The sequence below is a fragment of the Molothrus ater genome, chromosome 1 (assembly GCF_012460135.2).
Source record: "Molothrus ater isolate BHLD 08-10-18 breed brown headed cowbird chromosome 1, BPBGC_Mater_1.1, whole genome shotgun sequence".
In the NCBI taxonomy this organism is placed as follows: domain Eukaryota; kingdom Metazoa; phylum Chordata; class Aves; order Passeriformes; family Icteridae; genus Molothrus; species Molothrus ater.
In genome coordinates, this window is record NC_050478.2 from 36,558,238 (window position 1) to 36,578,804 (window position 20,567).

The 20,567-nt window shown below is 34.9% G+C and overlaps 1 protein-coding gene across 6 annotated transcripts in view; it reads right to left on the bottom strand.

Moving 5' to 3' along the window:
• TBC1D5 (TBC1 domain family member 5) overlaps positions 1 to 20,567 on the bottom strand; it is a 318,136-nt gene that overhangs the window by 226,468 nt on the left and 71,101 nt on the right. The window lies entirely within an intron of this gene.

Consider the following 20,567-nt stretch of genomic DNA (forward strand, 5'->3'; position numbering starts at 1 on the left):
CAGAAATACCATCCTGGGCTTTCCTGCATTTATGTCCCATAATTCAACTAACTTCTCAGTTTCTTGTTTTTCAGTATATATATGGATCTCAGGATCTCTAAAAATTTCAGGATAAAATCATTCCTTACAACCATTTTCCTTGCATATGAAGCAACCTTCTCCAGCAAAAAAAAGGTTCCCCTACATTCCTCTTCTGGATGAGTCTCAGACTACAGAACCAGTTTCTAGAGGAAAACATTTCAAGCATCGAGTTTCATCACTTTCTAAATCACTTATTTGCACCTTCTCTCCCTACTACACATAACTTGCATATATAACTATGCACACAAAAGAGACACCAAGATACTGCAGCACAGATAATACTGCTTCCCTGAAAAAAGATGAAAAAGCAAAATATTAAAAATGTTTAACAGAAGAATGTTTGGCAAAAAGATACAGTATCATTTTAAGATATAATACAGAAACAAAAGCTCACATATTAGCTCCTTGAGCAGTATCTCTGACAATCCTCACCTTTGGGATTCAGATTTGCACTGAGGCTTATTTAGTGATGCTGCACAAACAGATCAGCTTTCATGGGGACCACTGTTGCATCACACCTCCCCTCAGAATCACCCCCAGCTCTTTGCAAGTGTCCACTCATACTGAATACTTCAGAGCATCTTTTCAGCAACACAGACTACAGTATCACCTTTATCAACAGGAATCAAAGGGAGTATTTATCTCTGTTGAATACAATAAGTACTACAGCCTCAAGTTGCTGAATGCTACGTCTGCTCTCCCACACATCTTGTCAACCAAAGCAGAGTTTTCTATGACAAGATTTTTTTTTTTGGTACACCAGACAGAGATCTCTGAAAAGCCAATCAGAAATCATGAAACAAATTCACAACAAAAACTAAGTTATAGCCAAAAGCCTCACTACCTTCTGTTTCAAACACAAGGAACATTCCTACAATTCGGCATCATCTAGCATTGACAGATGGAAGCACATACCTACAAAAATCATAGCCTTCCCAGAAAAGTGAATGAGAGAGAACTTCCCCATATAAAAATTCTAGTCATATTAATGAGTATGAATAAATAGGGATATAGTATTAAAGCCAGTCATCCTAAGAAATATTGCTGGGTTGGAAAGTACCTTGATATTTATTAACGAGGGTAGGAAAAAAAATGTACAGAAAAAATTGCATGAAATACAAATGCTTACCATAATACAACAATACCATCTTTACTACAATTGGATTTGTGAAAATGAAACATTTATATATATGTGTATGTATACACATATACTTTTTTTTAGATCAGAGACATTTATTTCTTCTCAAGTGTTTAATGTGCTAGTGCTCATAATAATGAGAAAACTCTGAAATATAAATCAACTTGGGTAAAACCGAGATATATAAAAAGGTGGGAAAGCCTGCTATGTTTTCTAGCTATTCATCTATTCAAACAATCTCATACTGGAATAATCAAGTTTTAACAGAACACAAACTTCCATGTTTTGTTCATACCACTACTTACAATAAAAAAGCGATTACAGAAATATTTGAAAGCCAAAGTATCTTAAGAGCATTATTTCTCATATCTTTTGACTCAGAAAGCTTTATCATTTCCATCTAAAGGTCTCACATTTCATCCTTATCTTTTTCTTTATTCTTTATCTTACAGAATTCTAAACAGAAGAGCAATCATGCAGAGGAAGTTGAATGCAAACTTCAGCATCATTATTGATCCACATGTTTAGCCACAGATCCAGAGAATTAGATGGCCACACCAGAACAAGAATATCCAAGTCTAAATAAATCTGAACAATAATGAAGACAGATCAAAACAAATGCCGCTGCTAGGGTCCAGAGGGTTAATATACAGTATTGAATTTATATACAAAGTGATGTCATAAATTCTTTCACAAACTCTTCCTAATTCTTTTTTATTGTTATTAATCGATGCCTAAATAGTAGCAGAGATTCTTGGAAGATCTGGTTCTGATTGTGTTAGGTTGTGGTTTTCAAAAGCAAAGCAGCTGCTCTCTCCTAATTTCTTTCAGAATTTGGAAAGAAGGTCACTAGGCCAAGAAATACCAGAGAATGAACATGAATGAACTGCTGCTTACTGGCAGGAAAGGATTTTCACTATGATCTATGGCCAAATAAAATTTCAGTAGCCATGTATTTTTACTGAAGCAAAATCATAGGGGCTCATAATACTTGTGGAAATGCACTTGAATTGCATATATCTACCCTACATCCAGCTACAAGGATGGCTAAATGCAGAGGTATTGCTCCCTCCCAGCATCACAAAACTAATGAATGGTTACTATTTTGATCTGGAATTACAATTTTGCCATTATTATTTTATTAATGTTGGCAACAGTAAGAGCACCAGGGTACAATGACCACAAGGTTTTTACCTTCAGCTGACAACGTAGAAAAACCTGGACATTTCCACCAAAGTCAGAACCCATGCAAGTGCACCACTGTCTTACTTTCTTAAAATAACCAGGGTAGAAATGGCATGGAGGTATTCTAACAGGTGTGGGCTCAGATGTTAGGGTTACTCTTACTCCATTATAAAGTAGCAATAAAGGAAATACTTCCCAGGGGAAAAGAATTATCAGTATGTGCTGCCTGCTCATGAAAATATGTAAGTCTAGCAAGGAAAATGCAACAGTACATCACAGAAAAATGGTGGCTCAAACAGGCTTTGAAGTCATCACCACTATTAGTTTGAGACTGAATATTGAAGTTTCCAAAGTAGTTTTTTTTCCTGAAAATTTAAGATACACAGCTAGAACCATTTTACTCCTTTTTATACCATTTCCTTTTGTCCCTTTGAGATCTGACTCTTACAATGTGAATGAATACATGTACAGTGAAGGATTAACACATCACTGATTTTTTTTTCTTGTTTAAATAATTCTGTGTAGGCAACACAATTTATTGGTATAAAGTAGGATTTATGGTAATATATTTCCTCTTCAAGACATAAATAGGATTTCTTAATAGTTTTCTGTAATTCATTTTCTTACAGTACCACATTCTCGTACATTTACTAGCGTAATGCATCTGCTAGAATAGCAATTGCCTACCCTGAACACTTTTAAAAAGTCTTCAATACTAACAATCCAATCTGCTAGAATCTTCTTCCACAATTCATTGTCTACATCTTCCAGCCTTTTACCTTCCTACAGCATATGCTGGATTTTACAAAAGGGAAAAAAAAATGCCCAAAAAAATCAAATTTACAGAACAGAAACATACAAGGTTTCAAAGAATATGAAAGCTATCAAACTAGAAAAGAAGAATGTTACACTGAAATAATTATTTGAAAATTTACAGAAGGCTACAGGTCTTTATTTTTCAACATTTCCCCTTACTTCATGTTATATTGCCTTCATTTTCTGAGAAGTTAACTTTTCAGTCTCTGGGGATGATAATTAGAAAACGAACTGCACATATGTCTGTTTTTTTAATGTGGACAGAAATTATGTAATTATTCAAATTATATCAGAATTTATATTCAGAAAATTGGTTGTCAGTCAGAAGTGTCTTCTTTATAAAATGACAAAATGACTCCACTAAGAGCAGATGAATTCTAACATGAATATCCACTTAAAAAATTCCCTCTTCTGTTAACACATTCTCAACATTTTAGTTGTCTCTGCTGGAGTACCTTCTACTAGAAAGCCTTAGGATTTTTTTTTTTTTCCACTGCAGAGGAGCTAAGAGAAATAAAGAGACCAAGGTAAAGGACAGGCTATGTGAGAACATTAATGACTTACAATTTAAAATTTCTGCTGCCTAATACAATATCAATATGCAGAGAAAAATGTTTTGCATATAGTTAATGCCAGTTACATCAAATACTCCCCATGAGTATCATGATACAACAGACTGTTGGCAGAGCTTTTTTGAGGAACCTTCTTTCAGGAGCTCAATGGACAGCACAAGAGAGGAGAGAATCACCCACAAATGCAGGTGATATTCAGAAGGCCTATCTAAGCTAGAAGTTATTTTTCTAATGCTGTCCATGTAGCAGTTGCATAAATGTTCCAGATACAGACATACACGTATACATGCACATATAAAAGTTATTGTCAGTGTATAAGTTACTACTGTCCTGAGACTGAAATAATTTATGTAACATCTGTTTTCATATTTTTTCTAATTTTTTCTAATTAACATGCATATTTAACACATAAATGCTCAGACCACCTATTTTTCTGCTGATTTTTCCCTTTCCTAAGTCATGTGTTCCTGTGGGGTGCTCAGTATAGATGAAGCATTAAATTTGTTTGGAGGAATAGCGGGTGCCTAGTAAACAAAATAGTTCAGACTATCTAAAAGAAGAAAATACGCTAAGAAAATAATTTAAAATGGGCTACAATGGCATCCAATATAAAATTAAGGGGACTTTCCAAAAAAGTCTAGTCTTCTACTCACAAATCAAAAGTGAAATGTCACTGACCCCCCACCCCTGCCCAAGATATGTAAAATCCTCTAAACTTTAATTATTTCTACTTTCAGCTTGCACTAAAAAGCAGGAAGTAAAACTCTGAGCCTGTGAAAACCAAATTTTAGTGATGTAAGATGCCAGAGCTGTGGGTTTTTTTTCATTTCTCATTGTCAATACTTAAAATATTCACTTGATACTAAATGGTTCAAAGCACTGAAAGTCAACTATATCAGAAACAGATTTAAAATCACAGCAAATGTTGCTATTACATTGTGCTGTTCACATAATACCAAATTGTTAAAGTTAAGTTCAAAATCTAAAACCTTGAGAAGACAATAAATTCAGAGAAATGGAAATAATTTATCCCATTACATTTACAGGACTTAGCAGAAAAAAGTGTATGTTTACATAGCCGAGATCTTCCTTAGTAGGCCTTAGAGCTGCGAAGATGTTTTAGTGCATCTTCCTCCTCCCATCTTGCCACAAATCTAAAATGAAGAGCAATAAAAGCATACACCATCCTTTCTACAAATACTCTACATTAACACTGCTGTATATCAGGTACATTCATGGGAAGTAAAAGCCATAATGCAATTCAAAACTCAAGAAGAGGTGGGAAGGGAAGATCTTTGTTGTTTTGCTATTCATGACAGAAGTCTATTCATCCCTACAGACAGCATGGCCATCCTGTTCAAGCCTAAACAGACCCATTTTTGGGTCCCAAGACTTTTCCTCCTGGGTATCAAAGTCTCTCATGCCTAAAGGTCAGACATTCCTAAGCTCATCCCTCCTTAGCCCCTATGAGGAGAGACAGATATTCCTTATTTGCTAACTCACCAGTAAGAAATGATCACTGCCCATCACCATTAGCTTTAACTATCTTATCTCAGCACTTTTCATGAGATGCAAAGTTAGGAAGACAGCCACAGGACCCCACTGACTGGCAGGTGATCCAACAAGAAGACCACAAAATGCTGCACCTCCCACTTTTAAGCATCCTGTTCTTGAACTGATGGGAATGGCACTACAGTTAACTGCAGGAGGCATTTATTTTTCTTCTCGTTAGCCCCTTTGCAACTTCAAACACATATATATTTTACAACAGTAACCTTCTCAACTGCTGTGAAAAGGAACAATCAGTCTTTATGTTCCCAAATCAGAAGTTGGACATGTTAAATTTCTTCTGAACACTCATACACAATAACTAACCTCTAGGTGAAATTGTAATCCTCTTGGAGTACAATAAAAATTAGGAATATGAACTCTCCATTCATACCTGAAGAGCAATTTGACACATTTTAATATCACAACTAAACAAAGTGCACCTGATGAATATATAAATAATGCAATCTCTTGACTACAGTTATGACAGGTGGGGTAGACTTCAATGAAACTGAAACCTGGGTCTTTGCCAGTATTTACATGGAAGAGCTTAGCAGCATACATTCTGTGAGCAAAGTAGGACATTTAATACAGCCAAAATCTCCACAATGCTCATATTTCCTCAGCATTCTGTTGATTTTGTCCAGACTGAAGCACTCTTCAGCTCTTTTGAGCTTTCTATGCATCTTCCTTTACCTTTGCATGTTTTTAACACAAAAAATGTTTATCAGTTTGAATACTTACAAATGTAGATTTGTAAGAAGTGTGAATAGGGATTAATTAATGCATCAAAATCCAACATTAATTCTCAATATTGCCTCAGTTAGAAAGCACCTCCTTGCTGGAAATTCCTCATTTGGCTGGTCAGATTGCTTCTTTAGTGAATAGCTTCTTCCCCAGTGCTGAAGGCCTTGTTCCCCCTTTCCAATCCTGCCCCTCTCACTTAGCGAAAAGGCTTGACTTGTACTTTAGATTTGAACAGTAAATTCTGAACTAAAACTTCATTAGCATTGAAAATATCTGAGTTACTCTACTGCTACCATGAGTGCATCTGAATTCTTTCAGGTGACCCAACACTCATAGTTCCTATCGTACTCATCATTAATATTAATCTGTGTATTAACTAAAAAGGTATACTGAAGACAGCTTCCTAGAAACCTTGCTGACTTTTCCCTTTGCCAATGCTAGCAGGCCAAGGACACAAGGTCACCAAAAAATGGAAATACAAAATGCATCCAGAAAGTGCATTACTAATAACAGAGGATGGGGTCAACATGAAGTCCTTAGATATATAGCTGCAGCATCTCTTGTACATTACTTTGTTTTTAAGTACTTCTCACTGTAACTGAGCTCACTGCAGTGCACAGCAGCAATCTGACTACTAGACCCCATAGGTACAAGCACCGTGATAACCCTTGCATAAACTAATACAGCTACACTTCAGAAACACAATTTTCATCAACCGGGAATCAAGTCCGAACCAACAATTTGTATCTGATTAAGAAATTTCTGACTATCAATTTTGCTCAATTTTCTCTGTCAGTTACATTTATAACCCTCAGGTTAAAGATTTGAGGATAATGGCATTAAAAAAAAGGCTGAAAAACCTTTGGTTTTGCTGGCATTAGCACTGACAAATGCTCAACACACCAGTATATTCATTTACCTAGTGAAGACTGCCTTTGGAACTAGCTGGGAAAGGTGGTCAAAATAGTCATGAAAGTTTTTTCTACGGAAATAATAACATATATGCTCACAAATTATGGGACCAATCTACAAAATATTTTGCACATATACACATACAAAACATCTGTAAAGTGAAATTACTTTTCCAAAGCCTATCAGCTGGGTGAGTGCCTATCAAGATTCAAGAATATCAGGTTAAAAGGGACCAAGCTACCCCCATTATATCCAGTATATTAACAAAGAGCTATCATCCCATCTATTTACTACCTCTTCATGAAACTGTGGACCACAAAGCACCAATTACAGAGAGAAGTATCACTACATATTATGCTTCATCAAGACTCGACTTTTGGTTGCTGCAATTGGGGTATATTAGGTTAACAAGTGGATATGTGAAAGCTGTGTATTTAATGCATGACTCCTTGGCCAGGGAATCAAAGAGATTCACCTCTATAAAGACAAGACAACCTGTTTGGATAACGTTTGCATGTTTTCAGCTCTTAAAGTGTCATTAGCATCTTCTTATCAGGTGTTTGAAGCAGTCTTGGATACACAAATGAAACAGAGTCCTGAACAAAATGTTTACCCTTTAACTACAGTAGTTTAAAACACCTGCTAAAGGTATTGAGATCAGTAGAGGATAAACCACCTCCTTTAAAGACTATCTTTATTTCTTTCTGTCTTCTCTCCATGGTCACCTGAACTTCTAGACTTGCAAGAAGTGCTAACATACTTGGTGTTCTGATTCTCAGACACCTAACCTTGCTCATGCACCCTTGTACATCATTCTTTTTGAGGAGCACATCTTTCCTGCTGTGGATACTAATATTGTTGTAAGCATGACAATTTCTCTGGTGACTCTAAATCCTTCATCACAGCCAGGTCTAATTGGAGATTTTCTGCCTTCATCAGCAAACCAGATTCCCACTAAATGTAAGACATAAAATTCACCTACTCATGTGGACAATGGATGAAAATAGAGCAGGAGAATCTACTTCAAAAAATCAGAAGAGAAACACATTACAATCACACCTTATCTAGAAAGATGGGGAATAGGTCTGTAGCTTTGAATGTTCAGCCCTTTCAGTTGTGAAGGGCAGGAGAAGGATCATGAACTTGATGCTGGTAGAAAGTTATGCAGACTCTGTGTGATGCCATATTCATACAGGAAGGATGACCTAAACTGAGCTCACTGCTGTCAGACAGCTGATGGATGAACTCCCTACCACTGTCAAGATCGTTTTGTTTTCCTAAATTCCACTTTTCAAAATTAATTAATTGAAAGAATTAATTAATACTTCTGATATACTAAGTATCTTCAACCTTAACTCACTTGATAACCGTTTGTTTTCTACCTGCCCTACTTTGAAGCACATGAAGAAAGAAGTAATAAAACCTTTGGATGTACACAGGAATAATCTCTTCCTGTGCCAGCTTTTAAGGAAAGATGGATGAAATGACCATCTCATCCATAAAGCCAAGATAAAATGGAGGACTGTGGCCATCTTGATCACAATGCCATGAAGAAAATACCACTGTTCATTTGTTCAAAACCTCTGAAACATTTATCAAAATATGATCACATACTGTGAGAGAATACATGCATACAAGTTACTGACTACTAGCAGCTGGAAAGACAAACACAAACACATGCAATCAGGTAGTGTGAATGATCATCTATTTTAACAGATACTGTCAAGAGCTTTGTTGACTGAAATGCCTTTCATAGGCCCCCCCAATACAATAGGAATACTTTTGTTCTTTTACTTCCTGTATCACTATCATATTAGGAGACTATTTCCTTTTTTGTGTTCTGTCCCATCTTGATAATACTCCACATGGTAAAGGTGTTACTAATTCAGCCCAGCCTCTTGAGGAGCCAAGTTACGCCTGTTCATATTAAGAGACAGACTTGGGAAGCTGCAGGTCCCTAAAAAGTATATAGAAAGCTAGCATCTTTACAATGATTTACTGAAAGCAGCAGCTCGTTTTAATAAAACCATCCCAAAACATAAAATTGATTGAACCAACTGCTGTGCAGGGCATACACAACAGCTGATCAAAATCATTCAAGATTTTTATTCCTAGAATATCTCCAGAGCTTGTAGAGTGTTTCCTACTTTCTTATTTCAGTTCTGATACACAACTCACTTAGGGAAGCAGAAAAATTAAGGCTGACTGATATTTTTAACCAAATATTTGGATAAACTCAAAATAATCTCCTGTGTGAAAAACCAAAATGAAAGCCAAATATACTTGATAATCACCAGAAGTTTACATCATGTAAAGGCTAACTATTATCTTCCCAATTTTCCCTCTTCAAGTCATATAACGTCTTGATTAATTGTATCCCAAAGAAGTCCACAATACCCCATACAGATTACTCCAAGGGACACGTTTCTTCCATTTCAAAAGGTTTTAAAGGATAGATTTCTAATAGGATTGCAATACACACACATACACATACACACACACACACACACACATACATATACATAATTGTGCTTTAAAAAGGCAGGAAAAGATGAAAACTTTTTCCAAATTCTAAAGACATCATTGCTAACTTTTCTTTCCCTGAACAAAATATCACCCAGAAGAGTTTATCTATTTTGTTAAGCATAACAAGAAGTTCACCTTTTCAGAGCGTGCTGCATGAAGCTTTGCCTGCCTTTTATACAGTAAAGCAATTTTATGGTATTGTGTCACAATGAAGGACAAAGATAAGCCAACTGTTTAGATTCCACTCCTTTATGTTGTGGCTTTGATCACTAACAATGCTGCATGAGCAGCCAACAGAAGGCTGACATTTCATAAAATATGCAGTGATAAAAACTAATACTGTAGCATCTGGGAGCGATATATAAAATGCAGAAATACACCTAATAACTGTGATCTTAAATTACAAGTTACTAAAAGCTAAATAAGCAGCATACCTAAAAGAAAGATTAAGACAGGATTTTTGTGCTTCTGCTCCTAAAAACAAATTTTAAAAAAATTAATTCAAGATATGCTATCTATTATTCTTAACAATTCCTCTGGTTCCCTTGTAGCTTAAAAGCAGCCTTGTAGAAGAATGCTTTTTTTGCCGTATCATTAGGTATCATCACAAGCCAAACACATTATAAGCCTTCTTCATGCTATATTAATGCTCTAATGCTTTGTGAAGTCCCCTTTACTGTCTTTTTAAAAATATCAATCACACAAAACACACATAAAATGACTGCTTCTTCACTGCTAAGTAAAAAAGCTGAAGCTCTGTGATGACAAAAATAAGTAAAAATCCTTCCAATTAGCTGCATAAATTAAGTAAATTTCGGAGTAGAAATTACATTATTTTAATTTATTTACCTTAAGAACATTAAGAACCAACAAGACAGGCCACACAAAATGGACGATTACATCCTAGAAAGCAGCGAATCCCTAAAGAACTTACAAGTCATTGTAAATAACCAAATGCTTTTTTTGCTCTTACTATGTTGCTGTAGCTAAGAAGCTAAAAACAATCCCTGGGTGCATTACAGGGAAATATATGGTAGTACTAAGGACCTGAAATTATCTGCACATATGGCATCACTGGAATGCTATAACCAGGCCTGGTATCTTTAATTCAAAAGGAAGTTGAAATTAAAAGGGCCAAAAAAGGATTTACAAGAATTACAGTAAGGAAATCCTTCTTCTTGTTATGTGTGTGAGACGGACAAAAGATCAGTATATTTAGCTTATTTGTAATAAGATTAGAGGTGATTTGATGGAGATCTATAGCTTAGTACATGTGGAGAAGGTGTAATAGCCAATAACTATCTAATCAAGCATAGAAAAGGATAGTAAGACAGAATTACTGAAAAACATCAGATAAATTAGATCGAGAAATACCACATCTTAATTATTACATCAGGTTAGACAGTGACAAAATGCTTTTTTTTTTAATATTAAATATCAAGGCAAAGGTGAAGTAATGATTTGTATTTTTTTTTCATGATTAATACTTTACCTTAATTTATACCAAAGATGGAATGGCTAAACATCAAAATGATCTCTCCTGCATGGAAATCAGTTTAATATTAAAGACACTGCAATACTCAATTAACTTTAAAAGACAATTTTATACAACATCTCTGTTTTCATTTATGATTCCATGGGTCATACTTTAATGCAATTACTCAATATAAAAATTACTTTATCTAATGTAACATAAAAATAATTTTAGGAAAGGGTGCAAGGGTGCACCATCAAGAAATAAAATAGGGGTGACTTATGTGGAGCAACAGGTTATGTAGCTACTGGTCATACACAGGTGTAAGTAACATTAATAAGAAGCTGAAACAACTGCTCCAAATAATTTGACTATAATGGTGCAACATTTGCTTATGGCACTAAAAATGGGTAGGACTTCCTCAGCATAATTATGTGATCTAGTAAAATACAAGGTCTAAAGATCTCATTGTACCAAGGAGTACATAATGAATTCATTCAGCTTTTTAGTATTAGGCCCTCATTTAATAGCAGGGGAAAAGGAATCATGTATCAGAAGAAAAAAGAATGCAAGAGAAAATCCACACTTGATGCCTAAAGAACTGTGAAGCATATTTTTTTGGTCTGAAAATATACTGAAATTAAAGTTTAAGTACGTGGGAGGCAATTGTCCTTGTGGTTATAATTAGTGTCCAAATTTAGGGACTTAACCCCTAATGCATACCCACCCGCCTGTTATTCTTACCATGGTTTTTTATGTCACTTAATGGAGATGAATACTCTTTTCCCACCTCATATTTACATCAAGGCTATTTAATTTCTTTAGGCTGCTATAATAGGTTAAGCAGCAGTCTCAACATCACTCTTCATCTCCCACTGGACAACAAATGGCATTATAAGACTGAGAATAGATGAAGGCATATTTACATTCATAATGTTCTTGACTATAAAATTTATGTAAATTATGATTTTTATATTTGCAAATACTATAATTTTCAGTTTCAATGAATACTTTACTACTCTTTCATCATTAACAATCTATGTACATTACATGGAGAGAAAAACTAATGAAAATAAAGAAACTAACTGCTGTGATCAGAAAGGTACAGGGTCTTCTGTAGAAGTTAAAGAATGCTTTGTTTCTTAACTGATCTTACCCCTGTACAGACAGGGGGCTGGACTACACCTCTCTGCTTTATTGAAATGTGTAAAACCTACAGGGGATTTCAAGCAGGTAGTAAAAAAACCAGATTTTGCATTGATGGCTTGAATTTTAAGCCCAAAAATCTAACAACTGTATTGCTGAGTAAAATTAGTTTTTTCCCTTATCTGTATAAACAGCATTTTTTCTACTCATTGAAAAATCACAATGGAAACACTAAGTTAATTACAGAACTGCATGTAAGGTTTGGGAACATGTCTACAGATGTTACACAAGAATGAAAAACTCCAAAATATCAAATTTCATTAACTAAGCTATTGCTCCACCAAATGGATAGAATTATTTGTAAATATCCTTAGAGTGGAAAAAGAACTTTTCAGTTAAAAAGAACATTAATCTCTCATACCTCTTATGAGACATACACACAAACACTGTGTATTTCTATGCACACACTATCATGATTTTTCTGTGATGGTCAGCTAAATATTTCCTTTAATTTTATAACATGCAACTCTGACTCAAAAATTCCAGGCTTCCAGAATGAAAAACTGGCATATCAAATTGGTCCAAATATTCTGACATGTTTTTAAATTAGGAACTTTTTTTTGTGTGTGTGTGTGTTTTGGTAAGAGCTTAGTGTGACATTTCCAGACTGCAAATGCAAACATATGAAATGAAACAGCTCTCAAACTACCACAGTCTCAGATACATATGTTGTTTTTAAGGAGGTGATTCCTTGATACCTGAGAAGCACTATGAGAATGAAAAAATGCCCCACATCTTAAGGAGGTAAAATTGGGCACATGAGTTGGATCAGTTCTGTGTATAATGAAATTTCTGGTTCTATATGTTGTTTTTCAAGTTACTCAACATGTAATCATTAGAAGACAAAACTTGAAATGCATGGACTGTGTATATATTCAAAGGCATATATTTTAAAGAACAGTGAATTTTCCGGTCTCCCTTAGCTTTGTAATAAATTGTGGCTTGTAATAAAAATTAATCTAAAAGGACTTCAAGATTCTGTTCCAGTTTGACAAGTGGAGGAAGTATGGACTCAGACAATGGCCCAAACAATCGGTCTCTTCCTTTAAATATCATTTCCCTTTTCCCAATTACTTGAACCAGTTAATTTTTCTGTGTAAAGTACTACATTTCCCAAGCTTCTGCTGAATGCCTGGCAGTAGGGAAGTCAGTATCACTGCTACACCAGACCAAATTGTGGCTACCAAATAAGAAACCCTTCCTCCTAGCACCCTACAAATACTGTGAAAAGGGTAAGTTATTTTGTGGGGCTTTTAACTGCAAAACCTTGAGGGATGTTAAGAAGACCTTCCCAAACTCAAAGCTTGTTTGTACAAGAAACAGGGAGAAAAATCTGATACCACTCCCTAGTACTTGCCACAGAGAAAATACTGAAACCTCAATATTAATTATAAAACTTTAAATAGTCACAAGAAACAAGATGCTGGAAGCAATTTTAGTACTGGCAAAATCTTAAATGAAGCTTTTACTACAACTCTTCAAAGAAGCTTGCAGATGAAATCTGCATTGTCCACTAACGATATATTCAAAAAAGGAGTAACATCTGAAAAGCACTGTCAGAAAAATTTTTAAAATTGCATTAGCGAAATTTTCTTTTCCAACAATCTAGGAGCATAAGGCATAAGATCCTTATGTAGAGTAAAAATGTCATGAATGAGGAACCTTCTTTTTTTACATTAAATAGTCCATCCCTTTAATGATGTTTATTACAGTATCTTTTTGGAATAAGAAAAATGTTTTGTATGGGAAAATGTTAATATTTAAATGTGTCTTTGCTAAAAACCTAAACATTAAAGTAAAACAAAACCATTATTATTTCCCCCTAAAATGTTACAAAACCACGCAGGTTTCATAACTATAGTTTTCATGTACAGAAGTAACCACAATTTCATTCTATGTTTACATTTCATTCACAAAAAAGTGCATTTAATAAGTTAAATGCATCTATAAATACAATTAGTCACTCACTATTCCTCTAGCTGGTCGCTATTCACCTAGAGCAGTTTCACACTATAAAATATTCTCAACTGCAGCATTAAATCATGATTACATATAACTAGATACTGATTCACAACTTCAACACTTTGCCACTTCCTTTGCTTTTGTCAAAACTTCCTTTTTATGCAGCAAATGTTTTAAAAAATTTTGATGCCAAAATCCAGCTGAAGGTATTAGATGATTTTCTGTTATGAAAACGAAACCAAACCAAACATGTCCAACCCCAAAACATTCCACCAAATTCCTATTCTTTTCAAGTAGCTATATTCATACTGAGAAACTCACTAACAGCCTGTTAATTCAGGAAAGTACTCCTTCACTTCCCGTAAGTTAAATACTTTCCAAAGTCCGAGTCTAAAAGACCAAAAAAGAAACTAAGTGCAATCTGTGCTTTCAAGAGCAATGTGTAATTAAGGTCTTCCAACCATTTACTCAGGAAGAAATACTGTTGCTTCTGGATTTTAAATTAATTAAAATCACTTTCCTGTCAGATGGTATGAGTGTCTCCAAGCAAGACTGTCTTGATCTACTTTTTTGTTGGTATATTCTATGGGAAGAATATATTCACTGAAAAAGAAGAGCATTTTCTTCCTTTTCTATCCCTTACTCCTCTCTGCCAAATGACAGAGAATAATGATTTTTTTCCTCAGACCCAGCTTGGACCCAACTATAAACTACACTTCTGCATTTTAAAATATTTTGGCATAGATTAATATGCCAAAATAAGTTTAGAACATTTATAATACAGAGAAATTCTTGCACCTGATCTACAATTCCCTTGCAAAAGATGATAAATATTGCAAGTTTCAAGATACAGGTAACCTTTTCTATAACTCTAAGGCATGCATGCTGCTTAACAAAAATGATAAAACAACATTCAACCACTCCTTGTAAATCTAGTTGTACCATTCATATCAGAATCAACTCTTACTACATTAATGCTTATGAGGAAAGATCTTAGAGGATCAGACACATAATATGGAGGAACCTACTGCAAAAGTTGGTGGCAAGATTTTAATTTTTAAAAACTACAAATCTGTAGAAATTATACAAAAAAGTTGCAAAGAAAGTGTTCAATATGGAGGTATGTAATGTACATCACTCAATGAAGCTTGAACAAAACCAGATGAAGCTGCTCAGAAAGTTCTGAGTTTTATACAAGTTCCACATTAATTTATTCAAATATGACAGAGTGCTGATAAGATACAATAACTTCTGCCCACCATGGCTTCTATCACCTTAGATAAATGCATAAAGGTCTATATTTACTACATGTATTTATTGAATAACTAGCACTAAGCAATGTGTGCAGGGTCTTAAATTACTAGGCAGTTGGTCATCACTGTCACTTTAATTTGGCTTTATTCATCTGCTTTCCATCAAATTACAAATGCTGGCCAGTCATAACAACTGAGAACTTCTGCTGCTTGCATTGCAGATCAGTCCCTAGTACAGGACTCCAACTGCACATGGCTGGCATCTACACTGGTACCTGTCAATATCCTTCAGTACATGTTTAGACACTTAAATCCATATAACTTAAAGAGCAAAACCCACTAAAATTCTGCGAACTTCCTTTAGAATTTGTCCCAGAAGCAAAGCATTCTGTAAGTCATACAGAATTTCTTCAGGAGGAGAAGAGAGAGAGAAAAGAGAGCCAAGGATAGCCATGAAATAGCATCCCTTCCCTTCAAGGGAAATTACAGCTAATATTTTAGAATTTTTTTTTGTCCTTAAAGCTTTACTGGAACATTAGCACAGCTCTAAACACATCAGAGACAACTGTCTGTGATTGTCACATCTATGGTAGGAGGATCACTTCAAATACACTGAAACATCATTACAATCTTGTTTTTTTTAAACTATATACACCACTGGCAACCCAACTGTTTCTCCCCTCCATCGTTTTCTTCATGCATATTTTCTTAAGGCTGCCACTTTTAATCCTTTAAGAACAATTTTAACAAATCCTTTTTAACAAATTCTGATCAGCATTTATGATCATCTAAGGTAGCACTTATCTCTTACTGAAAACAAAACCAAACCAAAGCAAACCACAAATTGGTTTTGTTTTCAGTAAGATATAAAAACAAAAAACCACCGTGGTCTTTTGACCAGGTTCAATCAATACAACTTGTAACCACTGCAATGTCTCTGAAAAAGTTTGAAAGTCAACAGAATGCAGAATAAACATTATAAAATGGAAGTATGTAAGAGATATACAGAATACTAAGCAGGTAAAATAAAGGCAAGAAGCTGCTTTCCTCAGGTAGAATCACAGACTGGTTTGGGTTGGAAAGGATTGTCATGGGCAGAGAGGTGGACATCTACTAGATTAGGTTGCTCAAAGTCCTATCCAACCTGGCCCTGAACACTTCCAAGGATGGGGCATCTGCATTTCCCTGGGCAACCCGCTTCCATGTCTCAACAGCCTAATTGTTTAGAATTTATTGCTTAGATTTCATCTAAATGTACCATCCTTTACTTATAGAAGCCTAAATCCCTAGAGGCCCTGGTATAAAGTCTCTCTCCATTTTTGTTATAAAGCCCACTTTAAAGTACTGCAAGGCAGAAGTCAGTTTTTCTTTGCACTTTGCAAAGGTGGTTTTGTGGTTAAAATGAAGATGAACTACAAAGCAAGCCGCAAGTAGAATGAAAAATCTCTGCCAGAATCAGCTGGGCTCTGTCCATGACCAGCTCAGGCTTCAGAGTCATGTTCCCCAAAAGGAGGCTCAGGAAGGAAATGAGGCAACATGCCAGGGGCAGGGGCAAGGGCAAGGGCCATGCAGTGTACAAAGACCACTGCCACAGAAAACTTGAACTAACAAAGATGTGAAGCAGTACCAAATTTGTCAGCTATAAAAGTAAGTAATCTAACATGGTACAAAGAGGAGAAAAAAGAAGGATGTCTGAAGACAATGGGCTAATAACACACACTACCACTAGTCCTCACCTGGAGAATCAGAGAGCTACTGAAAATAAAGCTATGGTAATTACTAGTCTAGACTTGATATTATGTACCCTGAAGGGGAACTGATATAACCTGATTTTAGTGCTTTGCAAAATAACTCTCAATCCTGGACCTGTTCTTCCACTGTTTGAAACTAATGTCCTGCAAGTTTTCTACATCTGAGAAAAAGGTCCTTATGCGTATCTTTCTCAAGCACATCTCTGCAATACAGCCACAAATTAAACACAAGCAAATGGACTACCAACCCTGTAGGAACAGCAACAACAGAAACACTGCAATGAATTGGGTTGTTAGAATTGGTGCTGGATTTTTAAAAATACTTGTATGTTCTGTTCATACAGATGTGTGATGACCTCTGTGAGCTACATAACAGTGTAACAAAAAGGTAATTCACTTGCTCCACAAAACACATATTATTGTACTATTTAAGAAAAGATGCCATCTGTAATATAGTTGCAAATCACCAGAGCTTTTTAGACTAATAGATAGAGAAGTTTACTTAAATTTAAATTAACTGACAAATTATAACATGCCTATTCTAGAGTCTGTAAGACAATACATAAAATCACTTAAAGATCTTTTTCTTAGAAAGTACTTATTTCAAATTATAAACGAATTATAAATTCCTGAAGTATTTAATTACCTGAGATATTTCATCTAAAAAAGACCCAACATTCAGTTTTCTTGATGCTTTATAACCCAGTTTGTAAAACAAAGACTTTAGAACCAGGCTGCAAACCAACAATTATCAAATATTATATGGGATTTAACTACTCCCTAAGTCAAAGGAACTATGTTTAAAGATATATAGTATTTCAGTTTCTTTATAAATCATTTCAATGGTGAAACTTGATTGACCAGTTTCAGTATTGTGTCAACATAAAAATATCTGAAACTAAGAAATATTAAGTGAAACCAATCTCAGAGAACATTGGAAAAATTTCAAGCAGGGTAAACTACAGGAAAATTAGTAACTAGCATTTAAAAATATTTTGTCTTCAGAGAAATTATCTGTCTTAAATATAGGTTTAACAAATTAGTAATAATAAGTAAAGCACACTAAATGAGCATTATCACTTTTCCACCAAAGAATTCTTAACATGATTTAATTTGTAGTCAGAACAATCTACAGTATACCAGTCCTGAAACAACTGTGCCAAGCTTACTATGAAGCAAGCTCACAGATATATAATTTTAATAAGATTATAGACATCTGAAATACTAGGGTTCCTAAAATAGTGTTCTTTTCTAAATTAGCAATATGCATTGCTTTCTTTAACGAAACTTCCATTTTATTGTTTTACCATGAAGAGCTGTAAGAGGGAGAATGGCCATTGACATTAGAGGGAAAACAGCCACGAACCAAATATCACTGTTTGGTAAATGAAGGATGGAGGAAGAAAAAAACTATGCATTTTGGCAGTTATTTTACTCACAAAATAAAATTGATTTTTCTTTCTTCCCTTCTCATTTTCCCTCATTAGCCTACAAGAAGCACCAGATCTACTCACAACATGCATACTGCATGGCTAAGAAAATTAAGAGATTAAATGGAAGGTAAGAGCAGCAGCCTCAACTTCAAGTTACATCTCGAAGATCAAGACTTGCCTGTAGTCTGGTCCACCACTGAACAAGCATGATACCTCTTTAACAAAGGAAAGATATCTGGCAGGTTACATGGAAACCTCTGCTGTCTGAATTCTTCTTCACTAGCCTGAATGCTGCCTTCAACATTTGGAGTGATAGACAAGGGAAGCTCACGCTGCTGAGCTTGGCTCACCCTGCAGGCACTATGAGGGAGAAGCTGAGTTTGTCAAAAACTTAAAGAAAGATCACCAAGGTTTGTTCATGAGTATATAAAGTTTGTCTCACATTAAATGTAACCAGAATATTCAAAAGCTTCTAAGGCAATTTTCAAGAACAGTTTTAATTCGTTTTTGAAAGACACGTATTCTCTAGTAATAGGAAAGACAGCTATTTTAATTAGTTTTTCTAAGCAACAAAATAAAAAGACATTCCTAGAATTATGTAGATCAGTAAAATGAGTTCATTATAATTACTTACTATAGTGTTATCATGTAATTTTTTAATTTCACAAAGTTGGATGCAATGGAAAATGATCTTGATATAACCTACAAAAAGCAGTCTAAACACTTGGAAATGGTGAAATCATATAATCACACATGCACATACAAAAAGACTAAGCCACCAAAAGCACCAGTCTCTACTTCTCAACTCTATTTGACAGTTCCAAAATCCAGGCACACATCCAGAAGAACTTTCTGCCCCACGTCTGGTCAGTAAAGAAATTGAGGTTAACCTTTAATTTTTAATGTCACCTGCAGCCAGTGACTGCTTTTTCTAATGCAAGTGACAGATAAACAGCAAAACACTCCCAAGATGATACACAAAGCACCACATACCATAAGTGCATTTTTATTTTTATACCAACTCAATTTCTCAAATGGATAACCAATGTTCCTACTAATTTACATTAAGAATTGAGTGAGGCATGAAAATTGTTCTGATGCATAGGCTCTATTTCTTTAATGTACTGCATAGTGTTCTGTACTTTATTGCAACACTGGAAAAAGCTAAATACACTTAAAAGGTACAGAAACTACATATCCAAGCTCATATATGTCCTAAAAGATCATTTCAGAAAGGAGTTTAAAATTATCCAGAGAATAGGAAGAAAAATTAACTAATTAAAGGCACTGATGGAAGTCAGTTAAAAAAAAAATTACCTATTAAAATGAGTTTACTGACCTTTAACTACTTGAACTAGTGTGTTTCTATAGACCAACACTAGAACTTTAAATCTACATTGCTAGGATTTCCAATTTGTAATTCCTTTATACAATTCAATACTATCACCTTAACATTTGCAAGGTAATTCCAAACTAAACAGAGGGAATATGGCAAATTGAGGTAATATAGTCTAGCTATTTAAGGCCAAATTGGCAAGTCTTGAACAGTAAACACTGTATCATTACTAAACACTGCCATGCTGTTAATGTTAAGGAGAGGTTTAAATTAGAGAGTGAATTGCCCCTTCAGGTCGGGACTTAGGGCATATTATGTGAGAAAGCAAAGAAAAACTCCCACTGACACGGTCTATGTTCCACCAGTTCTGTGGGAAGCAGACTGCAACACAGTTATCCGTCAATTTTAAAACCAAATACTACAGTCACTATTTTCACTTGTCTTTTAAAATTTAATGCAGCAAACTAAGCAGAAAAGAACCTCTATTTGTAAAATAAGATTTCTTTTGACACAGAAATGGTAGGAAAATAGTTTTTGGACAACTGCAGGAGACACATCAAAAACATTTTTATAAATGTGAAATATGTAACTATGGCATTAATGAAAATGAGGCAAAGTCAGCTTGGT